Source organism: Seriola aureovittata, chromosome 4 (assembly GCF_021018895.1).
Source record: "Seriola aureovittata isolate HTS-2021-v1 ecotype China chromosome 4, ASM2101889v1, whole genome shotgun sequence".
NCBI lineage: Eukaryota > Metazoa > Chordata > Actinopteri > Carangiformes > Carangidae > Seriola > Seriola aureovittata.
In genome coordinates, this window is record NC_079367.1 from 9,051,286 (window position 1) to 9,077,691 (window position 26,406).

The 26,406-nt window shown below is 41.3% G+C and overlaps 1 long non-coding RNA gene across 1 annotated transcript in view; it reads right to left on the reverse strand.

Moving 5' to 3' along the window:
* The window catches only part of LOC130168385 (uncharacterized), a 36,154-nt gene extending 10,404 nt beyond the window's left edge, over positions 1–25,750 (reverse strand). Inside the window, exon 1 of the long non-coding RNA XR_008827424.1 lies at positions 25,632–25,750. This is a non-coding gene — a long non-coding RNA (uncharacterized LOC130168385). The remainder of the gene's footprint in view (positions 1–25,631) is intronic.
* Between the last annotated feature and the right edge of the window lie 656 nt (positions 25,751–26,406).

Below are 26,406 nucleotides of genomic sequence, written 5' to 3' on the forward strand. Positions count from 1 at the left end.
AAACGTAATAGTTGACTACCCAGTGAACCACTGATAAAGCCTGAAGAAAACATCATATTACTGCATGGGTGAAAGATACTATTTGTTGGAAGCTTTTATCCAAAGTGCAATGCAGTTTGTACAATATGTGAGACCCAAACGTGACATTCAGTGTCAGGTATCATTTGTTAATTTTTGATTACAACTGTTCTGTTTCTTATGAATTATGCTTCAGATTCTTGGTGTATTATCTGAGTAAGAAAAGAAGCCAAAATATGTTCACATTTATTTTCAGCTTCCAAGTTAGGCTACTATAAACAGCCATTTATCATAGATGACAAGATAGTTAAAAGAAAGTTAAATTAAAGATCAAAATATAAATAATCTCTATTTTACCATAAACAAGGCAAATGTTCAGTTCTACAGTTTTAAAATACAGTTACATATTATGTTCATTCAGCTGCAACATTAGTATTAATTTGGAGTTTCTGGTCTCTCTGCTCTGTGTGTCACCTTAAAGGAGCTATTTGTAAGTTTTTTTATACTGTATACCAGCATCAGCTGTTTACTTACCAGTCTTGCCGCGAGCTAACGCCATCATTGCATTTACAAAACAAGAGCTTATAATACGCCCTCTGAGCAGCGCTACTTTTTCAGCAGCGTAGTAGACTGTGATTCAGTATCGGAAAAAAAAGAGACAGGCCAGCAGGACTAGTGCTGGCTGGTTAGCATGCTAACTTCAGTAGAGGAAATAAATATAGATAGAAATAGAAGCAAAACAAAAGGGTTGCTTTCCATTCCTGGAGACAGCTCTTGGTGAGCAAAGGAATGAAGTTTGATGCTGAACTCAGAACATTTCTTCTAGACTGGTAAGTAAACAGCTGTTAATGCTAAAGTTGGCTATGTAGCACTAGCAAAACTTACAAATAGCTCCTTCAAACTGAGCTGACATGAGTGTTGAGAGTGAATTGAAACACTGAGGTTATTTTTATGGTTTTTTAGCCGCTTTAACAAATTCATATTCGCAATAGACAAACATTCTCAAGTGGTTCTTGATAGTCAATCCTACTTCACATGGTCACATAATGATTGATTGCTTCAACAATGTTTCCAGTTTCTGTCAGTACTCATCCTACTGAGGCATGATGCTACATTGACTCATACTAAGGTTTTGTAGCCTACGTGTCTAGACTCTAGCGTTGTTTATCAAATATTACATCAAATATAAACATGGAGTTATTGTTCATATTTCAGGCTGGAATTACATTAAGTGGAAAGGTGACTTTGGCTGCCATCCAATACATCTCTTAAACAAAACAAAGGACATTATTAAGTACTGTAATAAGCAGTGAATGGAGTCACGTAGGCCTGAATGACTAATCTGCAGTTGGCTGATTATTATATTTGATTGACTATTTTAGCTGCACCTCAGTACAGCAGATAGAAAATATACAGTTGTATAATGTCCGTTGGATAAGAAAGTACAGTGAAAAATCCTCCCATTTCTTGAAGGCCAAAGCATTTGCCCTGTATCAAAAAATAACTTGCCTCTCCCACTAACAGATGATGACATTTGGAATATGATTTAGCCTTGTCGCCAGGTTACTATCAGCTTGGGGCCTTAGGTAAACACATTTGATGGGACCCAAAGGTCTTGCACCAACACTGGGCTGGGAGGACAGGCAAGTGTGCAGGCCCTTGGCCCCGCTAAGAATCAGCAGAAGCCAAGCAGGAAACATCTGGAAGACCCAGTGCAAACAGATGTCGGAATGAGATAAGAGCTCATGAGTTAGAGTTCAGCCTCCCATCTCTGTATGATGAGGCTTTGTAACATCCAGGTGGGCCGTAGCCTTGGCTCCAACAGCTCAAAGGTCCAAATAATCAAACTGCAGGTTTTTCGTTTTCTTTTTTCTCACACTAGCATCTGGTCGAGGCTGTGAATGTTGTCAGTAACTTGTGTTCCATTGTTCCTGGTCTCATTTTGATCCATTGTCAGCCAGACTCTCATGAGACTCCCTTTATACAATGTTTGTGCCTCTCCAGGTCACCATTTACATCATTTCCTGCCATAGTTTTAACATTGACTGGGCAACAAAGTGATGTTTGCATGAGTGGTAGCCATTCACTTGTAATGCCCACGCTTCAGCTCATTGTTGTGTTGGAGATTGTTTGATATTGAATTGCAGTGTCAACTGTATTGTTTATTTTCTATTGCTCATCTAAATACTTGAGGCCATAGTTTCTGAAAAACAAAAGGCTGGCACAAAACTGGCAGAGCTGTGTATGCATGTGATTGTAATTTGGAGTTTAAGCTGTAAAGTATCATTGTGCTCCAGTTTTTAACCCTTCGACTCACCATCACGACAAAAAAAAAAAAAAAACAAACAAAAAAAAAGATTTACTCACTCCTCCCTTACGACTGCTGATTACTTTGTGTGAGAAACATGAAACAGAGGAGAAAATAACAGAGATAAATTCTGAAGAAAACTATGTCATTCGCACAGATGAGTAGAAGCCACAGGGGAGGGTTGGTTCCTGTTAAACTATAAAAAGGTCTCTCTTGGGACATGAGATCTGAAGTGGAACTCACAGACTGTTCTGCAATCAGAGGCGAATGCACACCACCAGCCTGGATCTTCATAAACTGATAAATAATGGGTCCTTGGTGGCAGGGAAAAGTTACAGAAAAGTTACTTAGAGTAAGGATATGAATAGATAATTTCATAGGAGTAGTATAAGCAATGTTAGTAAAAGGTTAGCATCAGTATTAGCCAAACAACTCAAAAAAGAGGACTTTACATTTTTACATTTCAGTCCGTGAGTGTTGTACGAAAAAGAGGATATGAAACTGTTTCAGTAAAGGTGGATTATATTTGTTGTTCGGTTAAAGGAGGAATGATGTCAAAGGTAGATTTACCTTTTTTTTTACCCACATCTCTCTAAAATATTGGAGATAGGTTGAAGAATTATCTTGTTGGAAAAGTATAAACATTATCTATATTTTTAATAGTAATCTTCGATTAGTTTCACAGTAAAGATTGTATTAGGTATGTTATTGACAGGATGTCAAAGAACAGTTTCCCTTATATTCTGTTGATATCAGACAGCTTCAGGCAGCTGTAGCTCAGTTTAGAGAACCATCAATCATAAGGTTGGTGGTTATGTTCCAAGCTCTTCCTGTCTACATGTTGAAGGACCCTTGAACAAGACATTGAATGTGAAACTGCACCAAATTTATTTTCCAAATTAATGTAATGCAATTTACAGTTATTCACTTTGGTTCAACAGGATAATGTGACCACAGCAGGACACATCACTGGGGATCCAGACATGACTCAGATTTCTTCCACATGCAGCCTCAACCACACCCTTTTTACCCAAAGTAATTAAGAAAATTTACGAAATTACCCTCGGGATGGCCATTGATTCACTGCACAAACAGGAAGTAGAGAAGAGGTCAGTGAATGAAAGGAGGAAGTACTGGCAAACAGCAACAATACAAGAGGAGGAAACCCCCCTTTTATAAATAGGAACAGACCCCTGCAGTGTGGTGGCCGGGGTCATGACTGGAGGGATGGGAGACAATAGGGGAGCAAGGCCACTGGCTGACCAGCGTAGGTGTGATGTGTCTGTGCGACTGAGATAGTAGAACGACAAGGGTCATGGGAGACGCAAGTAAGCAGTTGCAAAACAAGAGCGAAGCGCATGATGATTCAAGAGTCTATTGTGTGGAGGAGCAAACAGTCAGTAACAGAAGTGGTCTTATCAAAAGATTATTCAAGTAGTGTTGTGTTGCATCATAAGGGAGATATGTTTTGCTTCTGTACAGGCAGCTACGTAGATAAAAAGCATTAAATAAAAATAGTTAATAGTTAACACTGAAGACAACAAAGACTTTAGACATGGAATTTGTAGAAAGAGCGCTGGTGAAATGTACATTGCATCCTGTGATTGAATAGAAGTTGCACACATGCAGCATCACGCAACCAAAAGGCTCCTTGGTCTGTGTGTGTGTATGTGTGTGGGTGTGTGTGCCCACCTGTGTATGTGTGTCTGAGCAAAGAGGTCATCCTGCTCTTCACCTAAAGCAGCCTGTTTCGCTGTTAAGCAATGGCCCTCCACCCAGTTTCAATGGAGCATCATTACAACTGCAGCCAGACACTTCCCAGAGGAAATCCTCAGCCAGGCCAGACACAACAGTATAATTATTATCACCGTAGACCATCTGCCAATGCTGTTTTGCACAGGTTGAATCTGATTGGGTACATGTTCAAAAGACAAATGAGAAAAAAAAGTTGTTGACATAAATGAGGGCATATCCCAACTGCGAGTGTGAGATTTACTGATTATGGATACAACAGCATAATCTTTGCTGTGGCTAAATTTTTCTCTGCTGACAAGCCAAGATGAATGTGGGTGCAGTAACTTTCTGTTCGCTTCTTTCTATTCGGCTAAAAACAACACAATCCGTTATTGATTGGGATAATGGGTGATAATGTCCTCTTTTTTCAGGGTCAATTTTTTAATTAAATATTCAATTTATTTTAGTTGGTTTGGACGCCATGGAACAAATGAAACTTAAAGAAGCTATTTATAAGTTTTGATATCGCTACATAGCCAGTGTTTACTTACCAGTCTAAAAGAAACGTTGCGAGTTCAGCATCAAACTTCATTCCTTTAGTCACCAATAGCTATCTCCAGTGATAGAAAGCAACACCAATGGAACCTCTTGTCTCTATCTCATCTTTCCCCCTTCTGAAGTTAGCATGCTAACCAGTTAACACTGGCCCGCCTCATCACTTTCTGATAGCGAATCACTGTAGCCTCCAACCTGCCCTGAAGACATAGTGCTGCTCATAGCGTGTATTATAACCTCTTGTATTATAAAGACAATGGCCAAAGCTCTTGTCAAGCAACAAGCAAAGAAAACTTACAAATAGCACCTCTAACACTAGATATATTCCAACAATAGTTTTTCTGAATATGTACTGTAGCACATGCTTTAAAACTAATGTGATTAACTGAGAGGGGGGAGCTGAAGAGTCAAATGGAAATGACAGGGGAGACAAATCACACCTGTGGGAATAGAACAACTGTTATCTTGAGAGGCATGTCTTCAGATAGAAAATGACAAGTGTAATTTTGACAAAAAGAGCAGAGGGTCTTTAGGCCTGCAACAGATCACACATCAATTACCGCATTTGGATTGATTTTGACAGGTTTAAATGTGGTACATAAGCAGATAATGGTTTGAGAGATAATGGAAATTTCACTGAGCTGACACTGCCACACTGTCAAAAAGATAAATTGTCGGGTCAAGAAAAAGGTCTGAAACAAAAGCTGAATATTTAGCTGACAAGCATGCATATATTTGAATGATTAGAAGTTCACTTTCTCTTCTGCAATCCATCATTTCGTGAGAGAGGGAAATAAAATGGATGGTGGTAGGGTGACTTACATGACACGTCAGAATCAGGTAAACACTGTTGACAATCGTCGGTAAAGGTATTGAATTATCTATGCATTCAATGAGAAAAATGAATGTCTCCAATTATATGTTGGAAACAGTTTAACAATGTTCAAAAGCAGTAATATAAAACCATTTCCCTAAAGCTAGGCACAAACTAGGCATTGCACGGCAACAAGAGAACCCCAAGAGGCAGGCTGAAGTCTCCCAGGAGTTTGCTAAGCCAGGGGAGTATGTAACATGGAGGGCTTAGGGCAGCGTCCGAGGCCTTTCACCTTGGAGCTGTTAACAGTCAGGCCCGTGATCCCAAGGCCCTTGTTAAAGACCCCCTTGGGTTCAGGACTGTAACCAGAGAGTTGGAATAACAGAGAACGAAAGCACCACGCAGCGGAGCCTCATGTGGCGTGGTGGGCTCGACCCCACTCCCTGCTCAGGGTCTGGAGAGAGGTCACAGGGTAAGAGAACTTTTTTTTTCTCCTTCTCTTTCTCTTTCTCTCTCTCTCTCTCTCTCTCTCTCAAACATAGATCAACCAGGCAGGAGGTCAGCGGGATGTGGGCTCCCTGGGGCCTGTGGTGGGTGGACACAGTGGCTAAGGTCAGAGGACCCCCCTCTCGGTTCCTCGACATTTATCACTGAATGCCCTGAATGTGTGAAGGGACCAGAAAGAGTGAAGTACATTTGTGTGTGTGTATGTCAAAGTGCATGTTTGAGTGTGTTTGCATATGTGTTTTTTTTTTGTGTGTGTGTGTGTGTATGTCTTTCTTATACTTAACTGCACAGGGAGGACTATGCCCGAAGCAAACCGGGTTGCATGGGCTTTAACTGCCTCTGTTGTTAGAGTTTGCTGCTCTTACCAGAAGGTTAAATTGCTGTGTGATGGTCTGACCCGTAATATCATAATAATTGAATAAGCTCCCAGCACAGAATTTGCAGCACAGCGTACACAACTTTGAGGTGGAAAATCACCCCTGCCACTGTCTATGCTCACTTTCTGTGTGGATGGCTGAAATGTTGAACTGTGCAAAACCCATTAGTCTCTCTTCCAAACAACCATTAGGACCACTGCCTGTGTACATTTAAGATTTTTGCTGTGTGTTTGTTGTTGTTGTTGTTTTGTCAGACTTAACTGCTCAGGCAGGACTGTGCAGGAATTTCTTATATGTTGGAAAAACATAAACCCAGCAGGTCCCTTAGATCTTAGAGAGGCAGTCAGCTGGCAGTGCCTCGGGTCAGAGTCAAAAGCTGCTAACTACTATGCTGCATACAGATGGAACCAACTTCCTGCAACTTGAACCACTATCAAATTTATATTAAAAATGTAAAAAATGATTCCTGAATTTTGGGGCGACTAACTCAAAATGTACCACTGCATTGCAGCAGCACTAATTTTATATTAATTTTATTCTACTTTATTTGATTTTTTTTTCTTCCTTTTTTCAGTGTTACAATGTTGTTCTAATGCATTTCTGAATTGCAGCTATACAAAACATGCAATCTAGCATCTTAGTGTTTATGGAGACCTTAATGGTCCTAGAGAGGACAAACTTCAAATAAAGCACAAAAATATAATCAACTAATGTTATAATAACAGAACCAGCACACCTTCTTTCTGAAGTTGACTGAAATGTGTTCAAGCTCTATGTAGGTTTAACATAGTCCACAATTGCAAACATTCAGTAGGCTATATATGGATCTATGAGCAGCAATGTCTATACCTCAAGACCTGTGATATCTTAACATCTCTCATTTAAATTAGTAATAAGTATGGACTGCTCTCGGTTTCATATCACGGTTTGAGTGTTGGTGTTTGTGCATCCTATTCAGAGTGCATCTACTTACCCTACCTGTCAGCTCAAACCCTCAGCCTTTTAAACAGAGGAATGGAAAAACTGAAAGGTCATGTTGAGTGGCGGTTGATTCAGAGCACACAACTACTTGGTAACCTGATTTTTTTTTTTTTTTTTTTTTCCCTCAGGTCTGATTTGCGTGTGTGAACCGAACACTGGTTTAAAGAACCTCTTTTTTTTAAACTCACACCTTCAAGGGGGGTTGGTAAACAAATGCTATGGATCCCATGGGTGTGGAACTCGGCGAACCGCAGAGCCTTATTTGCTCCTGCTTGTCTCAGCTTGCGGCTGTGTATTTCTGTCCCTGTGAAGATGCAAAGGTAGCATGGTAGGACACACATCAGCACACAAACCTGTGTGCATACATCCTTGCAGACATGCACATACACACACAAACAAAGGTACTTAAGAACACAGCACCCTGCAACAAAGCAACCAAAAATAACAGGCACCTGTTGCTCAAACCACAATGTCTACAATGAAGCCAAATTAGAGCGTTTCCCTGGCAACAGTAATTTCAATCACAAGCCGCAGCAGCAGCGGCCTAGAAAACAACTACACTTAAACAATGCTGCTATGTGAGTCACCAGTAAACAATGAACTAACATATGTATGCGTGAGCTCGCGCTCGATTTTTTCCCATTTTATAAAAGTTCATGTACAATCTAATACTAAATGTGTTTTGGGAAGACCTCCAAGACTCCTGGTGCTGTTTGGGGGCAAGAGGAGACCACAGTAACCATTAGTGGTTGGAAGATGATTGCAAAGTTGATTGCAAGGATTTCACTGAAGTGTGGCAAATGAAAAGCCTCCTGCAGCAGCAACTAGTTTGAGTGTTTGTCACTGAGCAGACTGTGGAGTTCATGTGTTGTAGGGGCTCCTCTAGTGGTCACAACCAGAACTTCAAGCTTTCAGAGAGGGTCTTCACATCTACCATGTGACTCAGTCAGAGCACTACAGGAACAGCTCCTAAGAGACAAACAATAATGACTTTTGTTTGTATCTTGGGAGCATATGTTAAAATATATATTTACAGGGGACATACAGTAATTCTTTACAATGTGTAGTTAGGCTGTTTGTTGTGCTTTAAGTCAGAGAATAGTGGATTTGTGTGTGTGTGTGTGTATACATTTCTGAATTTCTTCAACATTTACATCTGATATCTTTTGAAAAGTACACTGGTGAGGTAAATGCATATGCTCCAAAAATATCATCACTGACTAATTTCACCCATCACATCAAAAATCCTCTACAACATTGAACACGGGGGTGGCAAATCAAAAGGACCTTTCAGCAATGAGACTATTAGAATGTGCATTGTGCGACTATTAAGAGGGTGCTCCTAATGGTTTGTACACATATGTGTTCATGTGAACTAAAGTGGGGGTGTGTGAATACAAGAAGGAGGCGGTGGTCTGAGGAGCCTCGCTTCTTCACAAAAGAAAACATAATTGGAAGCACATGTGTTGCACTGTGCAGCAATTTAGGATGGTTAGAGGGGGGTTATAGGTTGCTATTGTGAATGAGGGTGTTACTGATGGGAGAAAGAACGAGAGGAGGGGGAAAAAAATCTGTTTGTCGGGGGTTGATGCTAGGGGGGTCTGGTGGTTGGGAGGGCATGAGAATGTAAAGCTTGGCGCAAGTGAGGCGATTTACTGAGGCCTGGGAATAGAAAGAGGGGAGAGGGAGGGTGGGCAGTGTGAGGGGACGTAATTCAAACAATACTGTCCAACAAATAAAGTGCTATCATAAATGAAGACATGTCTTATTTCCATCTCTTTAGCTCCGCTGTCACCATGGTCAAACTGATGTACAGCTATCGAGCATCTGCCACTCAAAGAAGCCTGACATTCGTCAATACACATATGGCTCAAATATCACCAATGCACTTTTACACCGATCATGCTGTCATGATTTTTTTCCCCCTTTGGAGTAAATGTACATTATGGGCTCTTTTCATGTGGGCCTACAGCATTAAAGGCTATGAAGGAATATAATTCAGAGATGACGGGATTACGTGGATTTATGATGTAATTATGATTCATAATGATGGTAATCTTGTAACTCCCATTAGTCTCCTTAACAAATCGACCACTAAGACTCAGACATGCATGAAGTCTACCCTTGTTTGGATGATACATGAAGCTGCTGTACTGTGGGCTCTTCATTGGAACAGTTTTATTTCAGCCCTTAACCCCCCACTGCTGCAATAAGAGTCCAACATGAGGACAAAAGGCCATGGGACTGAGCATATATACCTCCCCTCTGCGGCTCACTCAGATTTATACACTTTCATAAAAATGGGCCCAAAATGTCTGGCTTGGGGCCCAATATCCCATCCTCGTGTTTGGATCACAGCCAGGAAAATAATATCTGACCAAAAAAAAAAAAAAAGAGTTTTTTCTTTTTCTTTTTTCTTTCTTTTTTTTTGATATAAATCACAAAGGGCAAGCAGGTGAAAGAGGAAGAGTGGAAAGGTAGTGAAAGAGGTGAGTGATGTGAATTGGGGGGTTGGAAGTGGGAGACAGAGAAGGAGAGAAGAAGAGTGGAAGCAGGATGAATGAAAAGAAGGAAGTGGAGGACCAGGATGAGGAGGATGAGGATCGGGAGGAGAAAGGGAGATGAAGGTCCTTGAGGTTGAGATGGACACCCTATAAGGCTGGAAAAAGAGGACTACATCTCTCTTCTCCACCTCTTCTCTATCTGCAGACAGTCGCTGCCCTCCCTTACCCCACCTCTGCACTTCTCTGGCAGCACCTGAATCCTGGGTCTCATCAGAGCTACCTGCCAGGGATTAACCAGAACCTGTTACCCTTCAGTGTCAGATGACTGAGCTCTCTCTCTCTCTCTCTCTCTCTGTCTCACACCCACACCTACACACACCTACACCTACACCCACACCCACACACACACACATGTGCACTGTGAGAGTCTGTAATAGGAACCAGCTGGGCTTTCAAGGCCGTGCAGCGCGCCAGACAGGCCCATTCATAACCCTCTAGTGAGTTTTAATGAAGGTGGGTTCTCGGGCAGCAGCAGCGTGGCGGGAGTGGGGAAATGATGAAAGAGGGGGGGGATGGTTGACTCCTTCTTCCTCACTCTCTCTATACCTTCCAACCTATGAATGTACTGTACCCAAGCTTGTATGGGGGGAGGGGGAGGGGGTTTTGCCTTTAATCCATTTATTTATAGTTAGCTCCTGTGCTGTTTTCTAGCTTTCTCAGCTGCTGTTCTCTGCACAGACTGGATGGATACCAGCCTCTCCTTCATCATATAGATAGGAACTGAGATTGCTACTTAAAGTGAGAAAAACAATAAGATGAATGAGTCCCAACCCCACCCACCCACATAGTTCCCATCTCTTTACACCCATTACCCTATTTCTGATGCTAATAGACATAAAAGGAAGCTAAAAGATTTCTCTAGTGATGAGTAGGAAGCACGTCAGCAGACGAGGAGGGTGTCGTGGTGAGGTTCACAAACCAAACCTATAAATACTCGGTAATATAGGTGTCATTAACATTCACAGACCTGCAAAGGCCAATGATGGTCATTATTGAGCTGAACCCCCACACCACAGGATATCTCTCTTACTGCACTTTTGGGGACTGATGTCATACTTGCAGGGACATTCACATTTATAGCATTTATTATAGAGTAAAGTGTCCCTCTGTCCTTGCCAATAAGAGACTCATACACATATTTTCATGTTGTGTTTACAGGGCAGGGGTCAAATGTGCGCTGACAAGATCAATTCCCGATATGTTTCTAAGGTCATGAGTATATAACGACTCTGTTTTATACTTAAGTATGTGTTTACTTATGTGTAGTGTGAGTGAAAAGTGCATTTGGTCTCCATTTGAACTTTTATTTGCCAATACAAAACAAGTCATAATAGGTGCCAAATGTGTGGTGAAGTGAAAATTTGATTCATTTCTTAATTTTGCATGTAAGATTTCAGGCAGTGGTCACCTCCGTGTTGCTTTCTCCGAGGGTGGAGAGGTGTGTAACCTGAGCTGGTGAAGAAACAGCCCTTTACACCCCGAGGTCAGAGTGATGTGAACACCAATAAACCAGGCACTGGCACACATTCCTTTTCTCAAACACACAGAGATGCACAGACAAACAAACAAGCTCTGCCAGAAATGAAAACCTCGAAAAGCCAATCTGAAGAGTTCGTATCCAGAAAATTCAGAATTATTTAATTATTTTGTAGGAAAGAAAAACATAGCCACCCAGATTTGATTTAATTTGGCACAAGCTGGACTTTGATTGAACAATGTACAAACACTGTTTGCTTGTATTTCAAATACACCTATCCCTCTATCTATGTCAAAACAACAGGGATATATTACCCAGTTTACAATAATTTTTCTTTTTTTATGGGCTTACTATGGATTACCCCTGGGAGGTGTTCAGCTCAGGGAGTGATGATGCTTCATTGAAATTGGGTGGAAGTCCACTGCAACACAGCCAAACAACCTCATGCCACATGCACAGACAGGCACACAGGCTGCACTCACGCACGCTCACACGCAAATACAGTACATGTACATTTTCAGTGAGCAGATGGAGAGAAATCAGGGGGTATGTCACAAACCTCCCACGCTCTCCACTTCAGCCCTGGTGGCCACACAGTCTTTTGATATTTCCCACATAATAACTGTGTGGTCTTTCAGCTAACCCCAGGAATTTTCATATGAAACAAATAGCACAACACATGACTACATTATACAGTGTCTTGCCGGCGCACGGTAATGATCCAGGAAATATTTCAGTCATGTAGAAGCTTGATTTAATCTTGCTTTCACCTCCTTAGACCATTGCAGGATTAAACCATATTTGTGTGAGCATTTGCGTGCGTCACAGCGAGAAACTGTAAAATAAGCTTTACTGATGCTTATAGAGTAAAATAGGCATGCATGAACGGCCTGGCGAGATACTGATAGGTGGAGTTGTATGCATTTCCATCTGTCATTTTATGGTAAGCCAAATAAACCAGCCAAATGAAATATGATGTAAAATCATAAATTTATCACCAATCACAGCTATAAAAAAAAGGAGTTTTTGATAGACAGCTGCATGCTGGTATTTTCTCTCTTTAAAAAGCTTTTGGGTAGACAAAAATCACACACTTTGAACCTTAAATGGCCAAATGTATAATAATCTACAACAAGCTCAGCATATTGTGCACTGGGTGTGGTGATATATATTCGTTTCACACAGGGGTGATGTGTGTGCACTGACTTCAGTGGGGGAAGAGGTCATCCGGAGTTGAAAAGAAGATGGCTCTCCTGTTCAGCTGGGCTTTCCTCTCTCTGATCGCTGTCTGCACACTGGGCCGAATCACCAACCAGTGCTCAGTCAGTCGGGCTGATGGCCAAGAATGCAGGAGCTGCTGGGTGGCGTGCTGGGTGATTTCCTGTCTGAGGGGTCTTCTCGTAGTCGTAACGCGATCCGCCCTCGGTCCAAAAATAACCAGTGTCCCTGCAGGAGATGGCGGTGCAAGGCTTGCGGGGCACTAATGCAGCTTGCCCTGCTTCCTTCCTCAGAGGATGCTGAGAGGATGGAGCTGATAGCGGCTCAAAGTTTAGTTGTACTGTCAGCAGCTGGGAAGGCACAGACAAGGCCATTACATGTGTGTAAACCAGGTGATACTTTTCAAAGGCCTCAGTTATATTCCAGTAACAAAAATAAGCCAAACCACAACTACTACTTGTTTTTCTCACAGGTTGCTTTCACGACATTTTGCCATTTTCTGGGTTCTGCAGAGGAGTTTCAAAAAGGAAAGAGACTGAAAATAAAATCAAAATCAACCTGATCTTTGAAGACCTTGACTTATCTCCATGTTTATTTGTTAAGAATGTCAGATTTGGGTACCGTGGTTTCACAGGTTTTCTGCTGTGTGACCTCAGTGTGCACTAGCCCTGCAAAGTCGTAACGATAGCAAATCAACACTTTTATGATTGCACCGTGTGCCAAAGAAAGAGAAAGAAAGAAAGAAAGAAAGAAAAAGAAAGAAAGAGAGAGAGAGAGAGAATTAGTAAGGGATGAATTATATCACAGAGAACTGCTGCCACTGGGGGACAACGTATGGGAATTGTATCAAAGACCATAAGTGAGGGGTGAGGGTAAAGAGGGAAAACAGATAGCACACTTTGAAATATCTGACCCTAATAGGCCGATTATTTCCATGAGGGTTTTGCCTCTCCATAAACAGAGCAGCGTATTTGTGCAGGTTTGTCTGTGTTGTTTCAGAGAGCCCAGGCTCTCCTGGCGGGGGACATTTCACTGGGTCATTATGCAGCAATTTGGGTGGCTGGGCCAGCATTTTTCACAGCACCTCACAAACCGCAGCATCAGAGATAGCAAAGAGGCGGAGACACAAAACCAATACGCAGCTTCACTTTGAAGAGGATCCACCATAGAAGCATGGCTGAGGCCCTTTGCTCCACAAGGAGCCAAAAGGAATGAGATGGAGGATTACCTTAGAGAGTTAAATTGCTGTATGTGAAGGGGGGAAAAAAAAGTAGAAGGTAGAGGGGAAAAAGCTAAGCGGATGCTAAAAATGAGAGAGACCCAATAATGAAATAAATCTGCCCACAGCTTTTTTGTTTAATGAATGTGGAGCTGATTTATTTTCCGTATGGCTCGGCAGATTTGTCTGGGCGCAGAACAGAGTGTGCTCTGTTCAGTGCCATGCTCAGCAACCAGGTGTGGGACAGACGGGCTGAAACAGTTAAAAGTAAACTGAGTGCAGTGGAAATGGATCTACTTCAAAATTTTGTGGGCTGTTTTTTTTTTTTTTTTTTTTTTTTTTTTTTTTTTTTTTTTTACAGGTTTGCCAGGGGAAATACATTTGCTGCTGCAATCAGAAACAGTCTGGTTTCTGTCTCTGTTCACTTCACAACAGTCAGCTCTGTTTTTGTCAAACTGCTGTCAAAACAAGTAGCCCATCAATTTTATTTGCAGTCATAGTTTGTATACAGATCTCCTCTCTTTATGTTTGAAATATAAATGTGTCCTGATGTAGACAAAAAAATAAAAATATTAGAGCAAGTTTAATGGGAGAGAACAATGAAGAAAAAATGTCTCTTATAGAATTAACTCAGAAACCTAAGATGCAGGATATCACACTGACAGAAGAGGGAGAGATAAAAAGAGTGAGCGAAAGAGGGAGGGAGATAGGAGAGAGAGTGCATTAGCTGAGAAGAAAGAACTACAAACAAACAGTGAGGGGGGAAATATCATAAACAGATCTTCTGAGACTATCAAGCAATGTAAATATGAAAAATGCCAAGCTCAAGTACATGAACCCTTGCAGGAATGAACCCCCACCCCCACCCCCACCCCGTACCCAAGTAACCTCTGTTTATGAAGACAAGCGAGGACGGGCCCTCGACAGAGCCTTGGGGGACGCCAACAAGTGTGGTCATTTCTTGGACTATTTTAATGTCCTGCCCTCCCTACTGTCCTACCCAACAGGCACCACAGTGTCCATCTCACTCTGCTACAGTTAGTAGTCCACTGTTCCCTAATACAGAAACATTATGAGACACATAGGAGAGGTCAGAAAGGAGGCTTGACATGCAGTCAGAGAGCAATGTTGATAGATAACAGTTTTCCACCATAGGCCGCATCATGACACATTGTACTTGCACTATCTGCTGATACAGTAATCTTGAAGAGGATGCCTTCTATCACTCTTTTCTGAGTTCACAAAAACTGAAAACTATAGCCATGCATGTCAATATCCAGTTGAGTCCAGTTACAAACCCTCTCATATTTGCCTCAGTTTCCAATAAAAACAACTGTCCATGTCTGAGTGCCTAGGCTTTTAACTGACGGCATCATTAGTGTTTTGAATTAGCGCCCCACATTAAATGAACTTTATTCAAGCTGTGTTGAGAAATCTGCTGCAATAGCCAAAAGGACAATTACAAAATCCTATGACTATCTTTACAACCTGTCATAGACGAGATTACTTTTCACAGCTCGGGTCTATAGGGTGATGTAAACTCTTAAGGGGGACACATAAGGACCATTAGATTCTCATATATGGACGACCAAAGTCATAAAAATGTCTCAAGTGGCCAACACACAATCCCAAAGATTTGAGAGAAAAAAAAACCTTATGACAAAAGGTTGATAGTATCTTTTAACCCCTGTTACTCCCCTTGTCATCCACTTTGTTGCACAATATCAAGATGGCTCAATGAACATACTTGCTTGTTGCTCAAATTAAGTCATGCTTCAAACTGACACATTGTTTCAATGCAGTAATGCGCATGCAACCCCAAATATGGCTGGCAGACTTTCAAATATGCTTTGGAGATGGAGCAAATGGTGGTTTGGCTCTGCTCAGACAGACAATTTTCAACCAATGAATCAAACAAGCTTAAATTGGACAAATTAGGCAGAGTGTGATCAACCTAAGTTCATGGCTTGTATTTGGCATGTTGCTCTGGTCTGAGACCAAGACGGAGCATGTTTGTTTTTCTAATGGCTTACTGCTGCCCTCTGTCAAAAAATGGTGGTCACTGCAGCAAGACATGAAAAACAGACACAGTAGCAAAGCTTCCAATCTATTCAAAAAGAAATAAAACTATAACAATGAAATGTCCATCAAATAATTCCCGGAATACCATTTCAGCCGTGACAGTCATCCTCTCTTTGTCAGCCTGTGAGTCTGCTTCCAGGAATGCAACTGCAGACGCAGCACTTCAGCGTCCCAGTGTGTGTTTCATCTGGATTTCTCTGTCTCAAACACACATGTGGCTCAAATATGTGGCCCGGCGCTCCAACAGAAACAGCCCATGATCCAGCAAGCTCCTAATGTGCACCTCGCTGGAACGTGCCACACTGACACCAAACTAAGTCAGACAGGGCCACGTGTTCGAAAATTTAACACACATTCTTCAGAAGCTCTGTCACAGCTCTCTGCAGATGAGTCTACACTGAATCAGGAGCATTAGGCACCAAAAACAACATTCTAATTAAAACAAAAGGAAATGATGACAGCTCAAGATTACTGAAAACGCTCTTAATCCAATTTAATGACGTGCTGTAAAAGCACACTGAATCAAAGAAGCAATGACTGAAACTGAATGGCAACTGAAACTACTGCACACATAACACAACCAACGCCTAACCCACAACATGCCACACTTACAGATATACATTAGAACACTGTATACACTATATACAGAAGATGTACTCTGCACATCATAATAATTTGGTTAAAGTGACTGTGCACAGAAATAATTGGTTAAATACTAATCACCTGTTGTTTTCCTATTATAACATAAGTAAGGTAAATTTTCCCCTTCTCTGCTAGAGAACACTCATCATTATTGCATACATATCAAACAGGTAACATGCAAGTATCTAAGGTGCAGTGTGTTTCATACTATAAAGTAAACTAATTTTCTCTATTTTCCCCATAATCTCTTCAATGGTTTTAAATTGTACGTGATGTCTGACTAATTTTCATGTCTAGTGTGTAAAGAGATTGTTGCCGTTTCATGTGTTGCTGTAAGAGGCATACTCAGGTCATCTGTATAATGGTTTCATCCAGAGGGAGACATAACGGAGGGAGTGGCAATCCACAGATCTGGGTGTAGCGTGACTTTGGGAGGATTCAGACAAATCTGCTTGGCCAGATTCACCAGACAGACAGTCTGTAAATATTAGACACATTTAGTATGGTGTGTTTGCATATGTGTGTGTGTGTGTGTGTGTGTGTGTGTGTGTGTGTGTTGTTGCAGATGCGGGTTGGTTGTTGGAGAAAATAGCACAGGTGTATGAAGTGATATGCAAAAGTGGACGTTCTATTTATCTAAGCTAAATTTTGTGAGTGTGTGTGTGGGTGTCCAACATACAACCCCCTGGAAAGCATTTATGTTTGTCTTACCTTCACCTTGTTTATAGCTGCTGGAATGGGAAAATCATGTTCAATGAAAACTTTGGGAAATTCCACGCAAACACAGATTTCCATTATGAATGACTTTCTCTCAAAGGTAGAGGAGGCAAAGAGGCTACAGAAAGATCTGAGATGTCTTCAGTAAACTATGCAATCAACAGTGAGAGACTGAATCCACAAACACAGCATGGGACTTAAGCAACCATGACAGCAAACATACACCCTGCAGAAAGGTCTTTGAACAAGACACTGAAAGCAGACCAGATCATGGGGTGCCGTGCTGCGGTTGACCTCAGACTTTGTTTTGGATGAAGCAAACACAAAGTCAGTCTCACTAGAATAGTATTAAGAAATAATAACAATTAAAAAAACAAATAAATAAATGCATGTAATCAAATTATGTTTTGAATTCTTTGTCAGTCTAAAGGATTTTGGGGATGACTTGATGACTATCTCAGATCAGAGTTACAACTCCTTTGTGTCCTTTGTCTGAGAGACCCCTTTTTTTTTTTATCTACCGTTCCAGGTTGAACTGTCTACCATTGCAAAAACATGTGGGAATTGTACTTTTGCATGGAATTTCACTTTAAGGAACTGTATTCTATAAAAATGTGATAGAGAGCCATGAGAGAGCTTCCAAAGCAACCCTCACACTGGCCGTATAATTTAAAACTTGGACATGGAGTACTGTAAATAGCTCTTTAGAGTGTCTGCTCTTATGACAGGACATATACAAGGATCTAAATATACTTAACATGTTCTTACTGAAGGGAGTACTGATCTGTGAGCTGAATAACAGACCGTATTCATGTGTGTACAGAAAACATTCGCCTTGAAAACATTTACAGAATTGAAGCACATTTAATTGCAAAGGCTACACAGTATCATCATATATCTAATGAAGCATCACTGTAATGAAGCTTCTATTGCAGCACACACAGTGGGCGTACAGCATTAACAGTAGTTGCTTTGTCATTTCTAGACAGATTGTGTTGCAGCGATTTCTTTCCTTTTCAAAACTATATGCTCCATAGCCAGGCTGAGCTTACATGTTCTGGCATAATCAGTGCCAAAGTTGACCTTGTTTCCATTTTATATTCAATGAAATCACTTTTGTGAGACAACAAAAGAGATGAAGAGAGCGATGAAGAGAGCCAGAGCTGGGAAAGAGAGAGAGAAAAATGGGCTTCCAAGGTAGGCTATAGCAGGCTGCATGCCAGATGCACTCTCGGCAGCTGGATAACAGATACAATGAAATTTTAGATCATTCTATAAATACCACTACCAGCTGCTTCCAGTTAATGTCAGATGATTATTAAAAAGTGGTAAAGATTAACCGTTTGTTATCAGTTATTGAGCAATAATGTCATTTTTCTATGGACAAAGCGGTGGTTCCAAACAAGAGCCAGGGGGTACGCAGGGTGACAGAAAGAGGTCTGAGCTAATATATGAGTGTCTTAAATTGATCTGACAAGAAATGGATTAGGCTATGAGGTATTTTGCATGGCTGGCTCATGTGGGGGACGCCCCCGAGACTGAGCTTTTGTTTTTGTGCCGTCTTTCTTGTTGCATTAGTTAATGCAGAGTTTTACAAGGAATAATATGTGGAGGTCATGGATGTGGGGACTGACAGCATCTTTCAATGGTCTCCCCACTGGCTCCCTCCGTTTGTCCCCGGGGGGCTTCTCCTGTTACCTGCTAATGCCTCTCAGTCTCCCAGCCTTTTGGGTTGAACATAACTAGGAAAGGTTTGGAGTTTCACCTTTTCTGCTTTTTGACTCACACTGCCTTCTGAGACACTTGTCCGAAAATGTTCAACATGCAAACACAAACACTTCTCCTTCAATCAGGGGGCCAAAAGCTTGTGTACAGTACAGCTGCTATACACAGTAAGAGCAATATCTGTACAATATAATGCAATTCAGTATAATAACAGTGCAGTAAGTATTGCCTTTCTGAAGCCCATTACATTCAGTTGTTGAGACAGACGTGTTTTTGAGGGCTTAAGGTGCATTTCCATTAACCTGCTTAATGTGCGATTCGAAATTGCAAACTTAAAAACGAGTGATGCAAACACATGAATTTTGAAAAAACTCAAATATCACAAAAAATGTATTTGCTGTGATTTTTCAGATTATTCAATAAAGCAATAGTTCGGACGATTGGAATGAAAACACAGTTGTCACGTTTGTTGTGACATCACAAAAGAAAATCCAGAGAGCTTGTTTTAAGGCACACTTTTCCAAGCTATGTACATTTATCTTTGGACTGAGCTCCTTGATACTTTTACAGTATTAATACAGAACCTAGACCTTGTATAATGAAAAAAGATATGGAAAACTCACTTTATACAATATGTCACCTTTAAAAATGTTATTTTCTCTAACTTTTCTACAGAAAATGTTGAAGCACAATCTTTGAAGGGAATAAAAAAGGAAGATGTGGTGCAAAGCTACGCCCTTGAGCTTTAACATTCCTCACAAATCACCTAATCATTCAAATTCACATTCATGTTGGCTCGAGCCAGCTGAGCCAGTCACTATTATTTTGTTAGTACATCATCTGTGAATACTGGAGTTGCCTACAGGATTGATAAATGTTGTACATCTGACCATTACACGGCAGAGCTGACAACATGGTCTTGAGACCTATACACCCAAAAATGCTACTGCTTTGGCAGGGAGTAGCTACAGGTAATATGGCACTACACAACATGGGGATACAAATGGAATTTGCTTCAGGCTGTGCTTCAGGACTGAATGGCAAATGTCTGCGAAGCCTAGTCCTGCCAACATCCTGTACAGTCATATGCTCACATGCACACACACTGCAATCCATCAGCTTGCTGTATTATGGTTTTAATTAGTTTAAAACATGTTAACTGTCAAGAGCAAAAAGCCACAGAGAAGCCACCAAGTCGATTTTGGTGATGTGGCCGGTTTGGGCGAGGGGTGTGACTAATTTACCCAGAAAGTGACACGTCGTCACTGCAAGCTGTGAAGCTCAAAGTATTCCAGTGACTCTGTCCGCGTTTCCCTCAACTCTTCATTCATCTGTATTTCACTTTTACTCCTCATCTGCTTGATATTTCGGTTGCTTCGTTCAGGCCACTTTCATCTTGAAAACGCACATAAATCAATTCATAAAACTTGCCAGATTTTCATTCACTCAGATAAAAATATCTCTGGAACCGACAGCTGAATCTATATTCACGATCCACCTACATCAGGGTGGCCACGTATCTTCCAGCATGACTGACAGTGTGCTGGAGCCTGTGTCTGTGTGAATGTGCTAACATGATGCGGTTTTCTAGCTCAGTAAAAGCCCAGCTTCATGCAATTTGATTGATATTGGCTACCAGCACACTGTAACCCTCAAACGGCTGTGTGCAGACTTCTACCTCTGCCTCTCTCTCTCCACAGCTGTTTCCTGCCCCCAAACTGCTGAAACAGTGGTGTAGCAGGACCAGAGGTAGGCCAACACAAACCAAAGCCTCTCCGTCTGCCACACACGTGTGCGCACACATATATCAATAAGAGCATACCATCCCCACCTCCCTGTAGGCTGCTACTGGTCACCTTGCAGCACTTCCTGTTTGAATTGGGTCATTTCCTCTTTCTCTCTACTGAGGGAGGGTTCAGGCTTCGGCAAGGTTGAATCACGGGAGGGATGCAGAGAGAACAAGGTCACTTCCTCCCTTTACCTTCACCTTCAACCTGTCTCTCCCTCACACACACACACACACAATACATGTAGAAAGACATGTAGAAAAAGCAGCTTTTTTTTTTTTTTTTTCCATCCAGCTCAAGAATCTGTGCACCAGTAGTGACTGTGAAAACTGCATATAAGCCCCATGTAGCACATTTGCTTCAATTCACATCTGGGCAGAATGAGGCCTTGTGAAACTGTGGGACTCGTATAATTCTAAATGGGGGATCATGGCGGTATGAAGGGCTGAAAAACAGGTTTGTGACAGGAAGGTTGCTGGTTTAGCCTGGGAGTAGGAAAAATTCTTGGGTAATGGCAATGTACCCTTGAGCAAGGAACCTACCTGATCCAGGAGAGTAAGAAGTGTGTGTTAGGCTAAGGGTGCGCCAGGCAGCTTCCACATGTGCAATCATTCATTAACGGTAGGAATGTGAGGTATTGTGTTGCTAAAGTCTTTACTACTTTAATTCAAAAGAGGGGACTTACTCATAACATCCTGGGAAAACAACATCAAACATAAAATTTTGTGTGTGTCATAGTCGCTGAATATTTTCCCCTCCATCTCTGATGACAAATCAAAACAACTCTAAATGGAGGCTGTTTATCGCCAGAGACTAAAACAACTGTTTAGAGACAATCCCAAAACGCAGACTGTTGAGGAGAGGAAAATTTTCTCGAGAAACACTAGAGAACACTTCAAAGTGGTCCCAAATGAGCGGACTCATAAATGGTTTGCCCCTAAAGTGTGCTCGGTGCAATCACTCTCTAGTAGCGAGGGTAAAGAAATGAGGCAGATTGTTTGTGACAATTAGGCTGATGCCAGATACTGCCCTCCATGGCCTCTGCAATCACTTGTCCCCATCAGCCAACTTCTGTTTATCAGTAATTGCAATTTGGAAAGAACTCTGTGGCGATTAGGCCCAGGGAGTGGTCAGACATAGAGTTTGCCCAGCCCTAAACAAGAGAGCAGTGTTTGGGTAGAGTCTGCACGAGGTCCCACTGAGAGAGAGAGCGGAGGGGTAAGAGAAAGTGTGAAAGGAAGGAAGGCAGGAAGGAAAGAAGGAAAGAAGGAAGGAAGGAAGGACGGAAGGAAGGAAATATCAGGATAGAAGCAAAGGGAAAGACAAATATGCAGCAGTGACCCCCTTCTACTAAATACTATCTGATCTTTAACCCATCCTGTCTGATAAGGAAGCTTTATTTGGCCACTTTTTTTTTTTCCTTTTTTTTTTAAATTTGAGAGCAGAATTTTTGAAAACCACTTTTGAACCACGGCAGCCAATAAGAGAAGAATTTGTCTCCAGAAATCCACTCTTTCCATGGAAAATTGATGGTAATTTCCAATGAATATGATTCATTTCTCTTTAATAATTTGAGTAATGTGAGTCATTATTTGAAGGTTTTGATGAATCCCAAAATTAGGCCAACATTCAACCAGGTTTTAACAGCAGGGTTCATAATCTAATCACATTTATAGCTTGAATTTCATCAGTAGGTTTTAATATGTGCCTTTAGGGTCCCAGAAGCCTCAGCAAGCCACCTCTGTTGTATTCACACACTGTCTCTCACACTCTGCAAACCCACAGCCTGGCAATATCATATGTAAAGCAGGACCTTTAACACAACACAATTTTTCCTTTCTCCTTTTATAGCGATCAAAAAAAATGTTGTTCATACCTCGTCCCATCACAGCTCTGTTTCACATTGCAGTCGGTCTTTGATATAGTTTAGTGAAACATAACACAAATACTCTGATTTGGCAGAGACAGAGAGAGAGAGGGAACAGCAGAGAAAGTGTGTGAGGGATGGAATGAAAGTAGCATCTGTTGAAGTGATTGAACAGCCATGTGCAGGCAACATACCTCTCTATGCATCACTCCATCTGCATATCACATAAAAGACAGCCATTTGAAATAAGGTATAGTGTTACCCAAATGCCACAATGATGTGCATTCATTTCATTTTTCTCCTCATCCTCCAAATCCAATGGAGAACATTTAAGGAACATGACTGCCATCTAGTGGATGCGCCTGGTAGCTGCACGTCATTAGAAATGTGGTGCATATTTGTGGTTGGTAGTTGTCATTTCCCGGGATTCACACTGCATGTTGAGAGATGTTGCGGCGCATTAGCACACCAGATGGTGTGAAAAATGCTGGATTCGAGAGCTAAGAGCTCACCAGGACAATCTGAAGCTGTTTAATGATCCTAAAACCTGTTTTATTTCTCTCCTTTCACACTCTCTGTTGATCTCTCTGCCTCCGTATAAAATACAGACACACACACGCACACACACAAAGTGATTTTCCCCTATTCCTTATATTAATATCTTTACTGTGGTCATTTACATAATATTTTTTTCCATCCATACAGTACATATACAGTATGGTTGATACATTTTGAGTCAATAAATTAACTCCGGTATTCCATCTCATAAGAAAAAGATATGTTGACACACTATCCCAAGATCCAGGTGGATTTTTAGTAATAAGTCATCATTCATAGACGGATAGTAAGTACTAGTTAGGCAAGTTAGGGTGTTAAAAGCATTAGGAAAGGAGGTGCTCTCGGAAGAGATGAGTTTTCAGGAGATTCTTGAAGATAGAGAGGGATGCCTCTGCTCTGATATACTGGGTAGCTTGCTCCACCATCGGGGAACCAAAGACAAGAACAGACTGCACTGCAATTGCCTTGTGTGCAGGGATGGCAAACCAGACGACATTCCTTGCAGGAACGCAATGGCCGTGAAGGAGCATAAGGCTGTATGAGTTCAAGTGGATGGATGCAGACCATTAAGTTAACCTGAAGGCAAGCAATAGTGATTTGCATTTGATTCGGGCGGCCATGGGTAGCCAATGTAGGCCGAAGAGTTGCAGAGTGACATTTGCCCTTTTGGGCTCATCGAAGGCCAGAAGGGTTGCCGCATTCTGGACCATCTGCGAGGGTATCACTGTGCGTGAAGGGAGGCATGCCAGAAGAGCACAGGAGTAGTCAAGGTAAATCATGCCTTACCTGACTCAGTATGCCTGGGTGGCATACTGAGTCAGGTAAGGCATGATTTTTCTGATGTTGTATAGAGCAAAGCAGAGCAACTGGGAGACGGATGCATCATGGTCAGAGAAGGATAGCTGGTCATCAAACACGACACCCGGGTCCTTTTGAGGTCCTTTTCATAGCTTCTGCTCTCGATGTCCTTTACTGTGGTGCTCTATATTTTAGTCTTTGCTGTATAACATACAGTGCAAAAAGAAATGCGACAACATAAATTATTCCACCTGTCAGAACTGAATCCGACGCTCAATTCCTAAAATGTATAAAAGTATAAAAAGCAGCCAAATTAGTACAAGTAATCATGTTTCATAATTTTTATTTTGATTTGCTGAAATGGAGTTTAACTCAAAATTAGACATTTGGATTGGTTTTTATTTTTATCTATGTATTACTTTAAAAATATTTTCATATTTACAGAGTTGATATGCACTGGTACAAAGTGAATATCACGAGGTCTCAGCGCTGTCTGCTAAATGAGGACCTCGTGTCCCCAAACAACGTTGTTTCATTAGAGCTATATATTTTTCAATATTGAGCAATAAGCATCGAAGTGCATTGCAGAAAACTTTGTCATGAGAAAGCACTACAGAAATCATTCCGCACACCAGAACAAAGCAAAACCAAAATTATCATTTAGTGCGGCACATCAATTTCAGTTAGTTTAAGTTATTTCTAACCAAAAGAAATTATGACATCAGCATGGGAATTGAATCTGAATGATTTATTCTGAAGCAGGACACTGGCTCCTTGTTTTTACTACACTGAAAAAACATAAACACATGGTACCACCTATAGACAGCTGCCATATTTCATCCTTAAGCCTAAACCCATGGGCACAGCAGGCTGCAGGCTAGCCCTGACTGATCACAAGCACAAACACAAACACACAAACACACACACACACACACACACACAACTAATCAATGTGAAGTTTGAGCCGGAGCAAAATGGTGAACTTTCAATCTTGTTCACACCTAAAAATCAATTTAATGTCAAGTTATGCTTCAATGCCAAAGCAAACCAAAACAAACAACAGAAAGACATCAGCAGAGAATTGGAAAGTCAAATAAATCACCCTTATCAGTTTCAAACAGAGGGAACCAGTGAATCATCCTACTGCCAAACAAGACCTTGTTTTTGTACCTTTAATTAGACATTTGCCTTTTAAAAGTCACCAGTTGGCAGCCATGTGGCCTTGAAACGGTCAAAACAAAAACAAAACAGAACGCTGCCCTTAGATCCGTCCACCACTGCTGACAGAAGATATGTGAGATTTTTGCTCATTCATCATGTCAAAGAAGCTTGAAACAATGCTGGACACTGAGGACATTTGGACAGCCAACTACCTACAGTACTGTTTGTGACAAAGAGACTGCTGCTTGTTGACCATGTACCCCCCACCCTCTGTCAACACATGTTGTTCAAGAGTACTAAGCTTCCATTTGTCTAAGGATTGTGGTAGATGACCATAAAATTAGTTGTTTAGTTGTCAAATTTTTTCTTTTTAAATGTATGTTTTGATATTCATTCAATTCACAGCTCCTATGTAAAGTACCTCAAGATTTCTTTTACTTCTCCATCTTCCACCAAGCCCTTTTCTTGTACTTTTCCCATCCCATCCGGTAGGCTTTACCCTCTCCAGCCCTCCCTACTCACCCTCACCCCTTCATCCTGTCTGCAGGCTGCCAGGCACAGATAAGGTGTCTTGGCAGGGAGTTGGAGTGCTGTCCTTCGCCTCGCTGAGTGGGAATCCAGGAAGCTGTGTTCACGCCACATCGCTGGAACAATAGGGCAGGGAGGATAAGCAATTGGTATGAAAATGAAAAAAAAAAAAAAGTAGAAGAAAAAAAGAGTGTTGGACCATCAAAGCCTTGCCCTGCTAGAAGTAGATATCAAGCTAGCATGGTTTAAGACACAAAGCGACATTTTTTTTCTCTGATTTCATTGTGTTTCATGATGTCAATTCTTAAAAGCCCCATTGTCATAAATTGAAATCCTTAACCTCTGCTCCTCTTCTCCACAATAGGTAGATACAGTTCTGACTTTATTCCCTCAGTGTATTTAAAGTGACAATAGACAAGGTTTTTTCTGTAACTTATTTTCATGAAGTAAATGTTGGTTGCACAATGTGATATAGAATACTAAAATACTACAGAATAATAACACCACTGACGTTTAGTTCCCTATACTTAGCGGCTGTGGCTCAGGAGATAGAGCAGGCTGTCCAACATTCTCAAGGTCAGGGGTTCAATTCCCGGCTCCTCCAATCCACATATTGAGGGGCATGATACTGAACACCAGATTTGCACCAGATGTTTCATCAGAGTGAGTAGTAGAAAAAGCATGATAAAATTGCTATATTTGCATTTCCATACAAGCTTTCACGTTGCAATTCTTTCTGCCACTGGGCACGAAATTTCAGGCTCAATTT